Below are 19216 nucleotides of genomic sequence, written 5' to 3' on the forward strand. Positions count from 1 at the left end.
TTAAGGAAAGGAACGGGCTGGAGCAAGACTACAAGCAAAGGTACAACTGAAGAGGCTATGACAACCTCTGTGGTGCGTGTTCATCCATCCAAAACACTAGTATTTATTAAGTGACCACTATATGTTTGGTGCTAGGAATAAAACAGTGAACAAGGAAAGTATCATAACAAAACCAACTGCAATGTAGATGAACGTGAAATCAAACAGCTATTCATGAGGAACAAATGAAAAGACTTGGTAGCTATTTGAATACAGAGAAGGAAGATGAAAGAATTAGATCTTGGGAGTCTGGTTATATGGTAGCGCCATTCATCTTAACAAGAAACTCTGGAGAAGAACGAGGGAACTCTGGGGAAGAAAGCTGTGCTAGAGACTGACCTTTGTGTTGGTCTCTAGCACAGCTCTCAAAGTGCTTATAGGGCATTCAGGGAGAGGGGACTGTGAACAGATGATACCAGAGTTAGAAATTTAAATTTGGTAGTTTTGATGCTATGATATAGAAAGAAATGTATATTTTCATTTTCTTCCACAGTTCCTGGATCACAGCTCCTAAAACCCCTGGAATTCTCTAAGTGACAAGAGCAATAAAGGTGAAAGGAGGGCCTTTTTTTATTCATAAGAAGTCCCTTTCAATCACATAAGAGTTTACATCAATAGGATGACTTCCAGAAAGCCCCTAGGGATAGAAGAGGGGAGGCTGGCTGCCAAGGGAACCAGCAATGTGATTAAAGGGTGGAGAAACTTGCTGCTCCACCTCTGACCTCCAGGGAGGAGGAGAGGGGCCTGGAGATTGAGTCAATTGCTAATGACTAATGATTTAATCAATTATGCCTATGTAGTGATGCCTCCATTAAAAACTTCAACTGAAGGGGCGTGGGGCACCTCCAGGCTGGGTGAAGACATGGAGGTGCTGCGAGGGTGACTGCCTGGAGAGGGCATGGAGCTTCCATGCCCTCCTCAACACCTTGCCCTATGCATCTCCTCCATCTGACTGTTCCTGACCTGTATCCTTTCATAACAAATTAGCAATAGTAAGTAAACGACTTTCCTCAGTTCTGAGTCATTCTAACAAATTATCAAACATGAGAAGGGGGTTGTGGGAATCTCCAGTTTCTATCCAAGTCAGACACAAGTTGTGGGTAACCTGGCGTCCACCGATTGCGACTGGCATCTCAAGTGGGACTCAGCCTTTAACTGTGGGGTCTGTGCTAACTCCAGGTGTCAGAATTAAACTGTAGGACACACAGTCGATGTCTGCAGAGAACTGAAACAACCCACACATACAGCGCAGAAGTGAAGTACTGAGAGCAGCAGTAAGGAGGAAAGTGTTTTCCTTTCAGCAGAAATCACATGCAAGTGTTTAGGTGAAGTAATGGAAATGAACAAGATCTTCCAGAGTTAATAAATAAAACTACCATATTGAACGTTAGGGGGATATTCATTTATTCAGATTGTGTGTTTTCTTTGCATGCTGACCCTGAAACAATTTATAAAAACTGGTTTCACTTCAGAAATTCCTATGTAAATTGGGCTCTGCCAGGACACATCAGGTACGCTTTTTTGTGTGTGTAATTACACCAACATTTTAAATTGTTAGTGTTCTCATTGAATGTGTACTGGGATATCCTAATTAATTTGTCAGTTATTTAATCATTTGGACATAAATAATAAATCAATGTCATTTTGGAAAAAAGGTACTTCTTGTTCTCCAAAAAGAGATGAGGAGTTCATGTAATTATATCTAATTTTACTAAGTTAAAAGTAGAGTGGAAGGTCCCAATTTATACTTAAATGACTGAAAAAAAAATCCATTATCTATATTCTTCATTTTGGAAAAAAGCTAACCTGTTAAATTGTCTTGTTTTAGAGTTATTCTTGAAAGAAGAATTACTGAGAGATGCATTTGGTGTTACCAATGGCTGGCCTATCTACTCAAACAACTACTGTGTCATACACCACTCTTGTAATAATAATCACAGAGTCAAAAAGATTTATTTGCTAACAGATGTTCATCTCAATGACGCACACTCAGGGCATATTTTGTTATAGTGACCCTAATGAAGAACAGTTGGCTCAGATGACAGTATAAATGATCAAATATCTTCAACAACTCACCTTGAGAAATATCAGATGAGTTACAATAGGGACATTTTACAAGGAAATACCTGTGAATTATTAAGTTTTCTCACTTGGGCTAATAAAGCGGTACATTTTCTAAAATGGGCATAATATAACTATTTAAAAATAATTAGAACAGATACCGTTGACTAAGTTTTTCTTGGGCCTAAAACTGTATCAGAATATTTGTAGTACACATAATCTGAAAATCATTGAGTATCTTTAAAGACTGAAATGCAAACTTCTGAAAAATGCAGCTATTGTGGCAGGATTTGAAAAAATAGAATTTTCCTCATTTTGTTTAAGTAAACCACTGATGTGATATTTTTTCATCTTTTATTCTGGAAATAATGGCCACAAATAGCAAATTTTAAAATTGATGAAAAGTAACCTGAGTTGACTTGATATAGCCAAACACATTGTATAGAAATCAAAACTTTATCACTAGATACATTCCAAGGAGATTTTTAAAAATTACATTTCTGAGTTTCAATGAAATGACAAACCCTTTTCAGAGATACAGGTGTTGTGAAATTCTTAAATAATAAAATGTTATTCTTACTTTTGCCAATACATGTATTCGTAGTGCTTTGTTCACTCATTCAGTTTTTTAACCCAAACATCGTCCCTTTCTTCCTAACAGTTCATTTCCATTTACCTACTTTGGGTAGCTTAAAACCAGAGAATTAATGAATTGCAAGGAACACAGAGGTTATTTAATTCAGTGTCCTATAATCCCTTTCATGGCATTTCTGATGAAGGGAACAGGCGGCATCTGTTACACTGTCTCCAAAGATGAAGAGATTTTATTTCTAATCTCGGCTCGTAGAACAGTGTATTTTTGGTTTTGTTTTTTAAAGTACTAATTTTTTGAGACAGAACATAGGACTTGAACTTTGAATCCTGAATCTGCTCCTTCTTTACCAGTGCTGTGGCTTTGGGCAAGGCACTTAACTTCTTTGACCTTAAATTCTCATTTGCACAGTAGAGATCATAGTAGGTGGTTATAAGGAAAACATGACATATATCAAAGTGCCTTGTGGAGAGCGCTTTCTCATCAAATATTACATCTTTCTTGAAAGCCCTTTTTATACTGAGATGAGATTTACAGTAGGTTATTCTGTTTCCTCTAGGAACCAAAGAAACTAGTCTTGGTCATTTGTAACCTGTGACTAGCCGTCTAGTGCTAGAAAACAACAGTAACTTAGGAAAGTTATTTTCTCAAATGCTAACTATCACATTTCTTCCCATCACATCTTTTACTAGTAACTTAGAAAAAATCAACAGTAACCCGCATTTGAGCAACTTATCAAGTCTCTGTATAGGGTTGTTCAGTCCAGCAAACATTTATAAGTGCTTACAATGTGCCAAACACTGGGCTAGTAGCCAGAGATTAACTTAGAGATTCAGAATTTTTCCTTAGAAGTTAATAATCTTTTGAAAACTAGACATATTCTGAATGATTATATTACACAGCAATATGCTAAATACTATGTTACATATAAATTGCTATGTGAATAAAACTGAAAATCACACGAAGGCATCTGTGGTGGGTTCTCTGCAGGTGGCAATTTTTAAAAACAGTCTTGTGACCATTCATTCATTCAGTAAATATTTACGAAAGACCTACTATGTGCCAGACATTATATACTAGTTATGGGAATAAAAAAGTGAATTGTGGCGAGTAGGGGATAGGGGAGGGAGATGGAGAGTCCCTAACCTTATGGAATTTAAACCTAATATATGATATTCTAGTTCCATGTAATAATTTTAGTATATTCAAAGATGACCAACTTTCCCATTTGATACATGAATGGATAACCATTTATTTGTGTTACAGGCTCCTCATTTTCTAAAAGTTGGGTATCTTATAGTATACCCACCCTATCTAAAATCCTAGTCACAAAGAAACAAAAAGAATTTTTTTTTTTAAGATGGAGTCTTGCTCTGTTGCCCAGGCTGGGGTGCAGTGGCGCCATCTCGGCTCACTACAACCTCCGCTTCCTGGGTTCAAGCAATTCTCCCACCTCAGCTTCCCAAGTAGCTGGGATTACAGGTATGTATCATCACACCCAGCTAATTTTTGTATTTTTTTTTGGTAGAGAAGAGGTTTCACCATGTTGGCCAGGCTGTTCTCAAACTCCTGACCTCAAGTGATATGCCCACCCTGGCCTCTGAAAGTGCTAGGATTACAAGCGTGAGCCATTGCGCTGATCCCAACATAAAAAAATTTAAAGAAGAGCTTACTTCCCACTTCCCCTACCATACTACAAAACTAAAAGTGGTAGGTGAATAATCTTTAGGATTTCAAACAGTTGAGACCAATGGCCAATGTCTAAAATTATGCGAGAGACTGCAAGCTGTATTAGAAAGGTTGGAAGTAGAAAGTTCAATTAAAACTGGGTCAGTGGAGGAAGATGAGGTTAAAAGGGTATACCTGGGAGGCAGTGCTACTGATGGAGCCATGGTAAGTGGGCTGAAGGGCTTTATCTACTCTTTACACCAACTACCAGCAAAGTTTGTTATATATAGTGAATATATATACTTTTACTATACTAAAAAAGCTACTGAAGCTTTTACTATACATCTGTGCCAAGGCAGCTTACAAAATGCTAGGCTAAATGAGGAAAATCTTTCCTCTTGACTAGTAATCTTAGAAGACATTCCAGGAATAATAGATGGTAAATTAAGTGGGAAAGTTATAACATTTGTAATCTGAACCCTTCATGACAGTAATTTAACTTGGGGAAGGAGGTGCACTCATGATGGTGTTTCTTTTTCTTTGGTGTTCCACTCTACACCCAAAGCACATCTGGAAAGCATACAGCTGTTTTATGTGTGCAAGAGTTGTTATTGCATGAAGCTGATGAAATTGCAAATGCTGCATTCCAGTCACATTAAAACACTTGTGGATGTGGCCCTCAGTTATTCGAAGGCAATACTACCATGTGACAGAAAGCGCACTGGCTGTGTGTTGAAATCACAGCTACAGTCATGTCAGTGCCTGCAGGAGTGCCAGACATGAATAAGCATGGGAATCAAACAATGAAGGTTGACTTTCTCCTTTAGAGCTCTTAAACTGTTGTCTGGTTCTGGAAAGACACAGGTAATCTTCTATAGGGCCATTATCCCATTATCCTTGGTAGCAGATGGAAAAGGGAGTAAATTAATCCTACAGAGTACTTCTCAATTCAATTGTTTTGATGCTTTTCCCATCATTTACTGAAAAAAAAAAAATCAAAAGTATAAGCAGCAAATTCAAATGTCTTGAATTTCTCTTGCTTTTGCTTTTTCTCCCTTGGGATTTAACCTTTCAATAAATTTTCATTTTAATTAATCAACATAATTATTTCCAATTTCTAATTAGAGTATACATGCTGAGACAGACAACATGTGTGTCTGGCTCACATGGTAGAAATCCAATCTTTACTGTATGCAAAGATAAATACATGTAAAGAAGGCAATAGTGCTTTTCGAAATAAGTGGATTATGAAGCCCAAAAAGTTAAATATCTCGCCTAACTGATGTTAAAATTTATGACAAAATGGGGTATAGGATCCAGGTTTCCCACACAACCTGCCAGGCAATTTCTACGACATCGTCCAACCACATCTATATTAAATCTAAACCTAAGAGAAATCAATGTAAGCCAATGTGGAAAGGAACAGACACTGGGCCTACGTAAAAGGAATTTAACATTTCCTCTACTTTACAGTCTCTGCTACTTTCAGGAGACTCAGCATTTATGGAAGAGCTGAGGCATGATTATTATTGGCATCTGGTAAGAATATATATTAGGAAGTAGGAACACATGCTACTGTAGTAAGGAATTCAAAGAGAAGAGAGGAACTACATCCTTCCTCAACTGAAAAACAAACTTGTGAAACTATTACGGGATTTATTTGTTAAAATATAACTCAGTGAGCTCCCAGTATGCACTCTCTCTCAAGTATAAAGAGATAAAAGCTGTCTATTCCTGCCCTTCCAGAGGTTCACAAGCTGGGTGGGAGAGAGACTGTAAGAACTGTAGTAATGCTCAATAGGTTAACTATTACTGCCTATAAATTTCCCTAGCAATAGCTGACCTAAGTCTAGAAGGACAAAAGGAGAAGTCAAATGAAACATGAGAAGACCATCTAGGCTGAGGAGGCAGTATGAGCAAAGGCCTGGAAGCCTAAGATGACACAGCATTTTCAGGGAATTATAAAAACTTAAGTATGTCCAAGACAAAGACTTTGATCTTACCAACAGCCACACATAGATGAGGTTGAAGAGGTCATCTGTGGCCCAGGGGATTATTGCAACCTTCTAGAAACTATGCAAAGAGGCACAGAGCACCTAGCAAGAGATCTCTCTTAAAGTAAAACTCGAAAACCTACTGGTTCTTGCATTTTATCATTGTCACTGCTTCCCTTTCATTGACAACAGTTCATACACTCTTATTCTAACAATTTTAATTACTAATATGAATCACCTATCCATTGCTTCTTATTTTCTTCATGTATGGTAAATGAGGACATCAAAAAATTCCTTTCCCCCTCAATTTTTGCGGTTGTAATTCTCTCTTATGTTAAGTCAGTCTATGAATTACATCAAAGAATCACTGAATGATAAATGAAAGACTGGCACTAATTGAAAATAGAGAAGTTTTGTTTTCTTCACTGAAACGAATTTCCACTAAGAATCCATACTCAGCAGCATAGCTCAAAAGGAAACAGTTAAGGGTGAAAGCATCTTGGTATACGTAGGCAATTATTTTTTAAATGACTGAAGTATTCAGGAGTGGAATATAGAAGAATGTTACATTGAACTCTTGTAAGGGCTCGAAAATATGTCTCCTGAACCTTAGTCTTACACCTCTCGACCACCTAAATTCCTCTTCTATACCTTAGATTTAAGCTATCTGATGAAAAACATCAGGCCATTTTTATACTTCTAGCATTAAGTACTTCTTTAGCACTCAAATATTTGCTGAACCAAGGTCAAGTACTCAAGAACCAAAACAAAGGGTACTTGGGCACAATATGCAGTGCTAAGTCTGGGTTGGGTCAATCTGATCAACAAGGCTGTTGTCTTACATCTTACACCTTCACTTACATATTCTCCATAAGTCTCTTGTGTTGGGGGTGGCGGTGGAGGTCTGTACCCAGTTGGGGGGACTCCTCTGGCTCTGGGAGTGAGAAGTCCTCTTCCCCGACTCACAGGCCCTCGGCTGGACAGGACTCCTCTGGGTGTTGGCGTCCCTCGTGGTACTACAACTCCAACTGGCCGGGCTGTAACTCCTCCCCTTCCCCTGTAACCAAGAGGGTCAAATTAGCAGTATCTATCATATTCTCTGACATTATGTTATTCACATATATTTATACCTCAGGAACAAAATTAATGTTCTATATTTTTATAAAAAGGAATAAGGAAGTCATAGCAAAGACCTAAAGGAAACACAAAACAGGTATCTGCCAAAATGAAATTAAGTCATTTAGGTAGTTAGTCTAGTAACAATATAGAAGAAGTCTGGACTCAATATCTGGTCAATATACAGAGTAGGAAACTATGATATTGGGGAAGTCATATGCACCCTAGACTTCTACAGGATGCCATGCCAGGATTACACCCAAACTTCACTCCCACATTATGAAGTGTGCCTTGTCTTGCTTATCTCTGGACAAGGAAACTGAGGCTTAGAGAGATTTTAAAACTGTCTGAGAACAGCTGTGAGCAAAGCCAGAGGCCAAAACATATGCCACAATTCCACCAGAGAAAGAATAAAATGTACTTTCCTGAATAATGTATCAACTACATGGTAATAAAACAACATTCTTAGATTAAGTAAACACTAGCATTTTCTGAGGTAGAATTCAACATATTCATGTATTTCTAATGTAAATCATGAGACCCGAAGTTAGAAAAGAAGGAGGTGGCTCTATCAAGTATCGTTCCACAGAAGCAAAAACCTGAGAAAATGTGCAGGTCCTATTTGTAGAAATAAGGACAGGAAAACGTGGCTACAGTAGGGAATACAAACACAGCGTGATGTATGTCACTTGGACAAGACCTGCCAGCAAGAACTACAGCTGATAGGCTGGCTGCCTACAGATCAGCTTCCTCCTTCTTCGGTGTGTTTGGCTTAGCAAATATACAGCTAAAGACTCATTTTTCCAAAAACAGCAAATTATCAAAACCCAAAGCTGGACTTTGAAAAGACTGAAAAAACTGATAAACCTGTATAGACAGGCAAAATAAAAGCCCAAACACCAGTATCAGAAATAAAGAGGGTTTCGGCCAGGTGCGGTGGCTCAGGCCTGTAATCCCAGCACTTTGAAAGGCTGAGGCAGGTGGATCACCTGAGGCCAAGAATACAAGACCAGCCTGGTCAAAACGGCAAAACCCCATCTCTACTAAAAATACAAAAATTAGCCAGGTAAAGTGGCTTGTGCCTGTAGTCCCAGCTACTTGGGAGGCTGAGGCACAAGAATCACTTGAACCTAAGAGACTGAGGTTGCAGTGAGCCAAGATCACATCACTCCACTCCAGCCTGGGCAATGGAGTGACTCTGTCTCAAAAAAATAAATAAATAAATAAAAATAAGAAGAGGATTTCATTATTACTGACCTCCTGAAGGATACTTAAGAATAATGAAGAAATACTATGAACAACTCCAAGCCCACACATTTTTTAACTTACATGAATGTGACTGATTCTGATTCATAATGTCCAACACAAGGAGAATTAAATAATCTGAACAGGCTTATGTTTATTAAATAAATTTAATCAACAGTTAATAACCTTCCAAAGAAGAAAGCATCAACTCCATATGATTTCAATGAATTCTATGAAATACTGAAGAGTAAAATAATACCAGTTCTCTATAATCTTGTCCAAAAAAATATAAGCAGAGGGAGCATTTCCTAACCCAATCTGTGAGGATGGTCATTGGAAATGCCTCCTTAAAAGTATTTCTACATTACTCATCAGAGGCTAGGACTAGTCTGGGCCAGCCAGGGAGGCCAGAGGTGACTGTCCCCAGCTGGGTCTTGAGCCCTGGCTGGGACCTGACAAAGAAAGTATCTCCCAAAATTCCAAATCACCCTCAGAGGCTGCAACTGGCCAGAGATGGAGAGGAAAAGGGGCAAACGGAGCCAGCCTTGTGAGCAGCCCAACTGCTCTGTGACCTCCCTAGGATGAGACGTGATCTGAGGAGAAACAAGAACAAGGCCTCCTAATAAGCAATGTGGATAAAGCCAGTCTAAAGTGAAGAACTATAAATCAGTGTATCTCATGAACACAGGTACAAAAATCCTCAAAAATATCAGCAAACTCCATTCCATAACGTATTAAAGGAATTATACACCATCACCAAGTAGGATTTATTCCAGGTATATAAGGTTGGTTTAATAGTAGAAAATCAATGTACTCTACCACATCAACAAGGCTAAAGTAGAAAAATCATGTGATCATATAAATAGAGCAGAAAAAGCACGTGGCAAACTGCGACACTCATTCATAACAACATTCAGTAACACAGGAACAGAAGGCAATTTCCTCAAGTTGAAAAAGAACCTCGGCCAGGCAAAGTGACTCACATCTGTAATCCCAACACTTTGTGAGGCCAACGCAGGTGGATCACTTGAGATCAGGAATTCTAGACCAGCATGGCTAAGATGGTGAAACCCCATCTCTACCGAAAAAAGACAAAACTTAGCCAGGTGTGGTGGCACAAGCCTGTAATCCCAGCTACTCAGGCTGAGACATGAAAATCACTTGAACTTGGGAGGCCAAGGTTGCAGTGAGCCTAGATGGTCCCACTGAACTCCAGCCTGGGCAACAGGGCAGACTCTGTCTCAAGAAAAAAAAAAAAACACGTAAAGCAAACCTACAACATATTGAATGGTGAGAAACTGAATGCCTTCCCCTTAAGATTGGGAAGGATGTCTATTCTCACAACTACTCTTCAACACTATACTAGAAGTCCTACCTACTTCAATAAAACAAGAAAAGTTAATAAAACTTATAGATTTTGAAGGAAAAAGTAAAACTTCCTTTGTTCACAGGTGATGTAATTGGCTATGTAAAAAAATTCCCCAAAATAGTCCCAAAAACCCACCAAGCCCTACACATATGCCTATAATTAATAAGCTAGTAAAATAAGATCTCAGAATAAAAGATTACTAGTCAAATGCTTTCCTATATACTTATATGTCCAACTATTAAAAACAGTTGGAATTTAACAACACAAAAACATTTACTGAAGCCGCAAAAAATTGCATGTTTTGGTACAAATTTAACAAAATATGTACAGTATCCCTATGTAGAAAACTACAAAACTCTGATGGAAGAACTCAAAGGAGTAACATTCAAGCTTGTGGTCATAATATTGTTAAGATGCCAGTTCATCCCAACTAATCTATAGATTCAATGCAATTCTAAACAAAATCTCAGCAAGTGATATATATTTAGATATAGACAAATATTTTCTGAAGTATACATGGAAAAGCAAAAGACTGAGAACAGACAACACAATATTGAGAAGAAAAACAATGTTAGAAGACTCATAATATCTGATTTTAAGACTTACTATAAAGCTACAATCAATATAGCATGGTATTTATGAAAGAAAAGACACAGATCAATGGAACAAAATACAGAGCCCAGAAACTGACCCTCAGAAATATAGTCAACTGATTATTGACAAAGGAGCAAAGAGAATTAAATGAAAAATAATATTTTTTTCAGCAAATGGTATAGGAACAAGTGAATATCAATAAATCAAAAAAAAAAAAAAAAGCAGACACCTACACACAGATGTTATATCTTTCACAAAAATCAACTCAAAATGTATCTTAAAGCCAAATACAAACTATAAAAACTATAGAAGAAAGCATAGAAAAAAATCTGTATTATATTAGTTTAGTGATGAGATTTTAGATACAATATCAAAAAAGTCATTGAAAGAAAAGTTGGTAAGTTGTACTTAATTAAAATTAAAGACTTCTGCATTGCATAGGACACTATTAAAAGATGAAGCGACAAGCCACAGAAAGGAAGAAAATGTTTGGGAAACACATTAGCTGATAAAGGATTTGTATCCAAAACACACAAAAAACTTTTATAACTCAACAATAAGAAAGCTAATGACCCAATTAAAAAGCAGGCAAAATATCTGAACAGACAGCTCACCAAAGAAAATCTACAGATGGCAAATAACCAAATAAAGATAGTCAACATCATTTGCCACTAGGGAATTCAAACTAAAACAAAAGTGAGATATCTACTTCGTACCTATTGAAATGACTAAAATAAATAACTGAATATACCAATTGTTGGTGAGGATAGAAAAACTGTGAACTTTCATTCCTGTGTGACATACAACATAGTATATAGCCAGTTAGAAAGACAGTTTGGAAATTTCTTGCAAAGCTAAATAGAGCCTTATTATACAATCTACCAGTTGTATTCCTAGTTTTTAACCCAATGGATCTGAAAACTTATGCTGACATAAACACTTGCACATAAATGTTTAGGGCAGCTTTATTTATAGCAACCAAGATACCCTTCGAGAGATGAACAGATAAGCAAACTGGGTTACATGCATACAACAGAAAATGATTCAGCAGTAGGAAGAAATGAGCTAACAATCCACAAAAAGTAGGAATGAATCTTAAATGCACATTTCTAAGTGAAAGAAGTCACTCTGGAAATGGAAAGGCTACATACTGTATGCTTTCAACTATATGACACACTGAAAATACCAAAACTAGAGAGATGGCAAAAACAAAACAAAACAAAACAGTAGTTTATAGGTTAAGGGGTGGAGGGAAGGTTGAATGAGTATAGCTTAGGGTGATAAAACTATTCTGTATAATACTAAAATGATAGTGAATACATGACACAAAGCATCTGTCAAAACCCAAGGAACTTCACAGCACAGAGAGTGAATTTTAATGTATGCACACTGAAAAACCACAACATTATTTAGGAAATAGGAGACTCTTAGGATGCAATGCTGAATGTGAAAAAACATTTTAACTATATTAAAAGCATATGAAAATAACCTTATAAAGGGCTGGAGAAAAGTAAACTTAGAAATAAGAGAAGTCTGTTAGACTAAAGGCAAAAAAACAAAAAACAAAAAACAAAAAAACAACAACAAAAAAAACTGTACATAAGCGCTGTTCTAGTTGATGAAGATATATTATACAGGAAGAAGTGTGCATACAGGTTAACAATTCTGATATCACGGTACACGTACCCTGGAACTCAACAAATAAAAGAATGGTGGGAGCCAGTTTCTCACTTTGGAGTGGAGTGATAAGCAAATGGAAGAGAGTATAACAGTCAATGTAAAAGATTAAAATCAGAGACGTCATTATGAACTCATGTTTAGTTTACTATATTTACAGATTGTTAAACAAAGAAATATGCATAAATATGAGGAGATCCACAGGTTAGTACATACACATATATGTTCATTTTCCGTCAGCTGAGAAAGTGCAGACTCAAGCACATCCCAGAAGCAACAAGCAGAACCAACACCCTGATCTTGCTTTCTAATACCATACTCCAATAAAAGGAACCTAAGCTCCTTGGAGAAATGATTGATTTTAGAATTGGAGGTAGAAATACATAAGATTAGTCTGGAGTAATGTGTAGTGCCAGAAAGTAAGAAAGTGCTAAAAAAAAAAAAATGAATAAATAAAACCCCCAAATTATGGGTGTGTGTCAAAGCCAACTGAAAGAACTCCTAGCCAGGCATGGTGGCTCAATCCTGTTATCCCAGAACTTTGGGAGGCCGAGGCAGGTGGACCACGAAGTTGAGAGGTTGAGACCATCCTGGCCAAAATGGTGAAACTCGGTTTCTACTAAAAATACAGAAAAAAAAAAAAAAAATAGCTGGGTGTGGTGGCACACTCCTGTAGTCCCAGCTACTCAGGAGGCTGAGACAGAATTGCTTGAACCCAGGAGGCGGAGGCTGCAGTGAGTCGAGATCGTGCCACTGCACTCCAGCCTAACAACAGAGCAAGACTCTATCTCCAAAAAAAAAAAAAAAAAACCTCCCAATGGCCAAAGCTGACATGAAATGACAATCTGAGCAAGAAAAGACAGTGGTACTGAATTGTAACCCAATGTATAAAATTAATATCCATGAGTCCACACTGATAGAAATGACTGGATCAATCAATAAATAGATAAATAAATAGGGGAGGAGACAAATCTTTCAGATAATTTTTGTAGATATTCCACGTCGCAGGAGGTGAACTGTAATTCCCCACTTCTTATTTAGGGGCTCCCCATAGTGACTTCCTTTTAAAGGATACAGTAAGAAAAGAAAGAAAAATGAAGAATTTGACAGTGGAGAAATCTGACAAGTCCTACCTCAGTTATGTTATCAAGGTAACATAAGCATATGATAAGTCATGTGGACAGTACATATACTTGATATGATGTGACAAACATGGCATTTTACCTCTGTGGTTTTAGTTCTCCAAATTCATAACCCCAGGTTAATGATGAAAAATATCTGACAAATCCCAGTTGAGAAACGTCTTAGAAAAAACCTGAGTAGTAGCCCTCCAAACTGTTAAGATCATCAAAACAAACAAGTTTAAGAAACTGTCACAGCCAAGAGGAGGCTAAGGAGACATGACGACTCAACGTGATGTATTCTGGGGATTCTGGAACAGAAAAAGGACATTACTAGGTAAACACTAAGGAAATCTGAAATGGACCTTAGTTAACACTGTACCGATATTGTCAATAATCTAGCTAACAATGTGTCAATATTGGTTCATAAACTGAAATAAGTGAGCCATGTTCATGTAAGATGTTAATAATAGAGAAAAACCACATGCAGGTTTTTCTCTATTACTACCATATTACATGAAACTCTGTACTATTTTCACAATATTTCTGTAAGGCCAAAACTGTTCTAAAATACTAAGTACATTTTTAAAAAATCTCAATTTTACAGCTTTCTTGCAGCTGTGGTGGCCTGTGATCCAGTTCTGGCCAGTGAGATATTAATTAGCACTGAGTGAGATTTATGGGAAGCTCTTTACAACTATATAGTTGGCATTCTCTTTCCCCTTTCACTCTTTTTTTCTTCCTGCATGGGATGCAGACATGGTTTTAAAGGCAGCAGGCTTGAAGGAAAAAGTGAAAGGCTAAGAAAAGCTCAGCTACAAGCTATATGGAGCTGGGGAAAGACAGTGTGGCACTCCTGTACAGGCTTTTAAGGGGGATAGGAGAAGGATGTAATATTTCTACTGGGTTAAGTCACTACAGGTGGATATTTGATACTAGCAGTTGAATCTAATCTTATGTCTAATGCAGTCAAAAAAAATAATACTTTTTCATAACCTCACCCTCAGGTAACCGTTTAATGACTATTTTTAATCAGGCTTTTTCTTTAAAATCCTAGATCATAAGCATTGGTACAGTAAAAATGGTTGTCATGAGCAAAAACAGTGGAATCATATATGGATTCCATTCCTGACGTACTTACGAGCTTAACATCTACCTGCTAGTTAGCACTCAAACTAATCAAGAGTCTGAGCTTTCCAAGTAGTTTCCTCAACTGTGAAATGAGGCTACCACAGAGCCCACTTTTGGGTTATTAGGAGAGAAACATGAGATAGTGCATATAAAGTGTTTAGAATTTTTACTGACTCAATAAAAATCAAGTTTATTTAAACTTCAATCACTCTAAACTGCAATGATGATATAATTTCTGTAGTATCTTACTCATCTTTGTATATCTCCAGTATATATCTAGAAAAATCTTCAACGTGATTAAAGAGTAGTTTGTAGCTATAGCACATCTAACTCCTTTGTGACATTTTCATTAATTAGTGTATATTTAAACAAATTAAGGCTTCCTGCTTCCTTATCCAATACCCAAGGTTGCCATCCAAGGTACTATATGAATCACAAAATACTAAATATGCTTCTTGAATATATAAATGTATATCTTTCATCAAATTGAAAGTTTCATCAAATTCAAAGACATACATTTATATATTTGAGAAGCTCATACTTCTTTTCCATAACCATTGACATGTTGGTTATGTCCCACTGCTGTACGAAATCACACTAAGGTATTTTTATCTGCTATGGAATTTTAGACAAGTCATTTGATATACATCTAGTTGTTCTGGATGCTTATCTATAAAAGATATTTTGAAAATTAGTTTAAATGCTGAAATTCCACAGACGTAGTATTACGTAGCAACAGCATTAACAATACTTTAGACGACACTGGTGGAAGAAAGGCATGATGGAGATGACATGCTAACTCAAGAATCCTGTCTAATTGCAAAGTTTCCACTGAGTGCTACACATGACATTCAGGGCAAGGCTGAACAGCTGGGTTTATAACATGGGGATGAGAAGAGAACAAACATCTATTAGTGAGAACTTGATAATCAATGACACTTTTTTAAAAAACAGAAAAGTAGATCCACACTGATAGGAATATCACAGTGTCAGAGAAGAGCAAAAAGATAACACAGCTGCACAGAGTTTTGAAAGCAGATCAATGGATAGACTACAATGTAATAATTCTTTCTATTTGGGTTTTTCAGCAGAGTGACATGGTTTCTGGTTTTGAAACTCAGAGACGAAAAAAATCCAGGAAGGTTTTTGTAGTGAGCTGCCATATCATGCTTTGAATGAACAAATACCAAAAAAAAAAAAAAAAAAAAGTACTCTGAAACAAAACTAATTATTTAGTTTACAGATTAATACAAGATTTTAAGATGTAATGAAGAAGCATGCACTTTGGGTTCCAACACATTAATACTCAAATGTAGTTCTGTCATTTGATGTCTGAGGCTCAGTTTTCCTATCTGTAAACTGGGGCTAATAAATCTTACTGCAGAATAGCTGCGATGTTTGTGCACTGGGTATATAAAGTGCCTGGCCTAAAACAGGCATGTAGTAAGTGGTAATTAGTACACAGACTTCTGCTTCTACTCTGTCCTGACTTTCCTTTTGACTGTTTAGTGAAAGATGAGGGAAGGAGACAGAAAGTACAACTCATGTCAGTTCTTATTTTATACATTTAGCAACAGTAATGTGGTCTGAGAAGAGTTTGTAAACACATACTAAATTGTTAGGTTTTTGTCTATAAATTTTATGAGAAGCAGCAACGCACAGCAGGTAAAACAATGAATTTCATGGCAGATGCCCTGACTGCTCAAGTGAGTTCCAGCACTGCTAATCTGGTGACCTGGGAAACTAAAGCTGACTCCTGGGGTTCATTCAGAAGGAGCAGGACCCACGCTGACCACAGAGCAGGGCCTGCAAGGTCTGGTAACAGGGCCTTAGTTGTCTCTCATGGGTCACAGTGTGAAAAACCTTCCTAGAAATCCACTTGAGGTCTCTGTGTCCTGATGCAATAAGCCCCGGAGGGTAACTGTATTTTTCCTACAACATCCCTAATACATTTGACAATCTTTCTTCATTTCTGTGAGAGTGCTTTTCTAAGAACAAAGTTTAATCATTCTAAGAGTGTTTTCCTTGTCTAAGGTTGCCATCCAAATGAGAGAGCTGACAAAAGGAAAAGGAGAAACAGCCTACAGTTACAGTCTCTTAGAACACAGGGAAGAAACTGTCAGAGTTGATGAAGACTAAAACTGCTGAAGAGATGGTACTGGCAGCTCTTACTCTGAGCAACTTTAGAGACCACCTGAAATGCGGTTCTAGGGCAGGGCATCTCACACGTTCACGTGTATCCAAATCACCTGCGGACCTTGTTTTAGGCCAGGGCAGGGTTTACATTCTGCTTTTCTAACAAGCTCTCAAGTGCTGCTCTGGTTGTCTGCAAACCATCTTCTGATGAGCTGAGTCTTAGATCCAGAGGTTATAGCCCTTTTATGAAGCAAGTTATTGGTTATTTCTTTTTATTCTATGTTTCATTCAATCTTCAAAGCAATTAAAAGAAAAAACTGAGCAACTGCTTCCTTATCCTACCTCGTATGGAGTATAAAAGAAATCCAATGCAATTTACAAGTTACAATTTAACCTAACAAGTTACAAAGTGGTTATTGGTAAAATGGTTGACAAATAAGACAGTGTATAAGGAAGTATACTCTTAGGGGCAAGAGAGTTATTTTTCTTCTCTTTGTATCCAGTGAAATGATCTCTGATAACAGAGAGCTCACTTATTTTGAAGGCTGTATCATCAACTGTCTTCCAATTCTGATTTTTAGCATGCTTTTACTTTTTTCCTTCATTTAAAAACAAAAATAACAAAAATCTTTCTCTGTCATTTCTAACTATCAGCTCTATTGCCTTTTGGAACTATGCAGCAAAAATTTCCTTCCTGTCTGGAAGCAATGATACTGATAATAAAATTTGAGAGAGAAGTAATTTGCCTCTGGTCGTCTGTTGAGGGACTGATCAAATATCTGTGCTATAAGAATTCAGTTTTTAGTGTCAAACTATTTTGAGTAATCAAAAAAGGAATCATGGCACAGTTTGATTCCTTGAAAAGGAAATTTTAAAAATTAAGTAGGATTTGGAAGTGTGTGCTTACTTTTCTATTTCCATTTTATTGAAGAGGGAACTATGGCTTAAAGAGAAGTAACCCCAAGCTCCCGAAGGCCACACAGTAAGTCAGAGTCAGGGGTGACCCTAGAACCTCTGGCTTCCCCACTCTAATCCCCAGCCTCGAACGCTCCCCTTCTTTTCTGTCTCCAAGACTTTGCACCCTTAACTGGGATGACTTCCCTCCAGCACTAACCCATCTGATTACTTCTGTTTGTTCATATCCGCTCTCTCCCTGCAGAATAACTTGCACCCTCATTTCTATTTCCATGGCACTCTTTTCTTCATGTCTCTTTTCCTCTATACCATTCTGTTACAGTTGTTTGTTTCTGATTTTCCCCTCTAAAACTCTAGACTTAGTTAAATACAATGACTTCCTCATCGCTGTAACTTCAATTCTTGTCACAAAAGGGAATTAAGGAAAATCTGTGATTTTCCTAATGACCTAGCATCAGAAATAGGTGATTTTCAAAGAGGTTTCGAATAACTCTGAAAAAACTTCTGAAAACTTCTGAAAAACCAAAGTGTGGAGGGGAAGAGAGAGCTGCTGTATATGAACATACTCACTGGGTTCCTTCTGCTCTAAACTGCCTTAGCTCATTAGTGGATCTTGTTTAAACTTTAGGAAAAAATAAGTTGGCCAGCTAGGTGTCAACCTTCCTCCCATTGGCACTGATATTTACAGCAGGCTCAGAACATTTCTCCAGCTTTATGTCACACAGGACATGTAAAAGCGCTCGCTGAGCTGTAACCGAGAGAAACTGTGCATAGTTGCATTTCTTGTCTGTTAATCTCCGGGTAGCATTTAAACTACAAATTCTTATCAGAAGTTACTTAATTTACAACACTATTTGCCTCTGTTATTATCTTCCCAAAGCCTATGAAAGTGATCTTAAAAGAAACCCAAGATTTTCCCTTTTTGTCTCCCCTTCATCAGCTCCAGTGTGACTGCTCAACACATCATCAGAAAGTGCTTTAATACAAAGTACTTGAATACTGAAGGCTGATTTCAATAGGAGGAATTGGGTGGACTTTACACCAAGAAAAAGCAGAGAGACTCATTTCCATGGTAAGTCCTCTAGTTTTCTGCCTGGAATGTGGCGTGCTTGTGCCAGGTTACGAGCCCAGCTGGTGTTAAATGCACAGGCTACACAGTAGGCACAGAGTTGGAAGGAAGGAGAGGTAGGTGACTGTTTGGGTGGGAGAATGTCCCGAGCAGGTAAGCCAAGTAGAAAAACAAACTACTTAAATAACATCCCAATGGAGTATTTTTTATTTAAAATTTCCATAATTTTATCCAATTAGGAAATATATTACCATTTTCCTATATCTATCCTTTCCTCAATTAAAAAAAAGACTTTTCAATATTGATTGGTACATTAATATAATTCATACCATACTCTGGTAAAACATTTATGGCCCTAATATTAACTATTCAGTTTTCCTAATAAAATTTCTCATAACTTCATATATGATGGAAGGAAAGTACATCATTTTTAGTTATGAAGATAATCTTTAGCATCTATAATCATTCTTAACCAATTTTAAAGATAAT

The 19216-nt window shown here is 37.2% G+C and overlaps 1 long non-coding RNA gene across 1 annotated transcript in view; it reads right to left on the minus strand.

The window, feature by feature from the left end:
- Positions 1-19216, minus strand: part of LOC135278005 (uncharacterized) — a 46686-nt gene that overhangs the window by 17770 nt on the left and 9700 nt on the right. The window contains exon 2 of the long non-coding RNA XR_010345523.1: positions 7216-7411. This is a non-coding gene — a long non-coding RNA (uncharacterized LOC135278005). The remainder of the gene's footprint in view (positions 1-7215; positions 7412-19216) is intronic.

The sequence above is a fragment of the Aotus nancymaae genome, unplaced genomic scaffold (assembly GCF_030222135.1).
Source record: "Aotus nancymaae isolate 86718 unplaced genomic scaffold, 86718_ANA_hifiasm-v0.15.2.pri h1tg000036l, whole genome shotgun sequence".
In the NCBI taxonomy this organism is placed as follows: Eukaryota; Metazoa; Chordata; class Mammalia; order Primates; family Aotidae; genus Aotus; species Aotus nancymaae.